Raw genomic sequence first — 2,073 nt, forward strand, 5'->3', positions numbered from 1 at the left:
TACTATATTGCTCTTTCTTTCTTTCTTTCTTTCTTTCTTTCTTCCTTCCTTCCTTCCTTCCTTCCTTCCTTCCTTCCTTCCTTCCTTCCTTCCTTCCTTCCTTCCTTCCTTCCTTCCTTCCTTAATATATTCCTCTTTTTCTTTCTTTCTTTCTTTCTTTCTTTCTTTCTTTCTTTCTTTCTTTCTTTCTTTCTTTCTTTCTTTCTTTCTTTCTTTCTTTCTTTCTTTCTTTCTTTCTTTCTTTCTTTCTTTCTTTCTTTCTTTCTTTCTTTCTTTCTAATTCCTTCCTTCCTTCCTTCCTTCCTTCCTTCCTTCCTTCCTTCCTTCCTTCCTTCCTTCCTTCCTTCCTTCCTTCCTTCCTTCCTTCCTTAATATATTCCTCTTTCTTTCTTTCTTTCTTTCTTTCTTTCTTTCTTTCTTTCTTTCTTTCTTTCTTTCTTTCTTTCTTTCTTTCTGGCGTTCACGCCGCCCACTTGTGAAAGTTCGCTGTGAATACTTTGTCCGGTATTCAATAAAACAAATTTACTATTTGTTTGGAACAGATGTGTTCTGGAGAGGAATAGTCTTCCGGGACATCTGAAAAATGAAGCGAAGCAGAACAATACAAACGAAACCGTTAAAGGCCAAGCATATGGAACTTCCCTGTGCGCTTTTACGATAAAAAAGCGTTCCCTCAGAATCATGACCTGCTTTCCCCCGCAAAGCCAAATGTTCCTGTATTAAAACATTTATCTGCTCCCCCCGCAACAGAAAACAAGTACAGTACAATGAACAGTCTTTTAACGCCTTCCATAATTAAGGGCCATTTTCATTCTCCAGCGGTTTTATTAATGGCTTGTTTTAGGCGTGTTATGCCAATAATGAATGGTTCTAGAAATGTATTATTCACCTTGCTGCCAGATTATAAGGAATATTTGATGCATTAACAAGTGCTCTGTTTTTGAGGAAGGGCTGACGTGGTTCTGTTATGCTTTTATTAATACTTTCTGGGTAATAATACCCTGAGGAGAAAGGGTGGTTCGTTGCCGAGTTTTAATGCTTTATTTCCCTCATAACGTCAATTTAGTTGAAGATTCAGTCCATCAAACAGCACCCATTGCTACCCAAAGCCAATGCATTACAGCGAATCTAGTTAGAAAGACACTTTATTGGCCCAAATCCTGTTGAGCAGAGTAAGCAAAGCCATTGGTTTCCATCCATGCTTTGTTGGCACATCAAGAGACCTCATCATGATTTTCAAGGACGTCCAGACATGTTAGTGGGTCTTGGTGGATGTGCCATGTGGCCCTGAGAACTGTGGTCAGGGTCTCCTTATTTACTTGCAAGAAACAGGCCGAAATGTACAAATTTGCTTATTCTACACACCAGGATTTCGACCATCACATCTTCTGTAGTCAGAGGGAAATAGCAGACTTAGAAACCAAAATATGAAGGATTGTGTTTGCTATTATGTGCCATCAAGTCAGAACCAACTTATAGTGACCCAAATAGAGTTTTCAAAGTAAGTAAGAGATTTAAGGAGTGGTTTTACCAGTTCTACTCCCCCAGTGAGTTTCCATTGGTTGAGCAGAGATTAGAACCCAGTTCCTCACCTCCACATTGAGGGCAAGACATGGAGTGCTTCTATTCTTTGACAAGATTCGTTCGATCTGTGCGTAACAACTCTCCTGGGGCCTGCAGAGGTCTTGTATCATTTTCCTTAAGAAGCAAAGCACACACAGGTCAAGCACCAAAGGACTGGCTGATTTTTTTTTAAAAAAGACATAAGCAACCCATCCACTGCTTCCAAGTTTCAAAAATCCACACAACTAAGCAGCCGTCCTTTTGAGTAAGTTACGAATCACACGATTTTGGCAAGACACTCCATTTCCACAAATGCTGTTGAATTGACAGCATCAGGAAATAGCTGTCGCAGAACAGGAAGGGGAAAAACTGTAAGAATGAAAAAGCAGGAATGTGCAGTTCTAACTATCATACCAGTATGTTTGCAATGATATACCTGCCCTTTTTTGGAAAGAATAGCTTTCTCTTGCTATCATGATCCAGTTTTCTTTTGAACGATGGCTAGGACTT

The 2,073-nt window shown here is 39.6% G+C and overlaps 1 long non-coding RNA gene across 1 annotated transcript; it reads right to left on the bottom strand.

Moving 5' to 3' along the window:
- Window positions 1-292: 292 nt before the first annotated feature.
- Window positions 293-1,695, bottom strand: LOC140701716 (uncharacterized). The gene is made up of 2 exons (XR_013538117.1): window positions 1,593-1,695; window positions 293-576 (listed from the first exon to the last, which is right to left on the bottom strand). It is a non-coding gene; the product is annotated as an uncharacterized LOC140701716 (long non-coding RNA).
- Window positions 1,696-2,073: the final 378 nt, after the last annotated feature.

The sequence above is a fragment of the Pogona vitticeps genome, chromosome 7, assembly GCF_051106095.1.
Source record: "Pogona vitticeps strain Pit_001003342236 chromosome 7, PviZW2.1, whole genome shotgun sequence".
Taxonomy (NCBI): domain Eukaryota; kingdom Metazoa; phylum Chordata; class Lepidosauria; order Squamata; family Agamidae; genus Pogona; species Pogona vitticeps.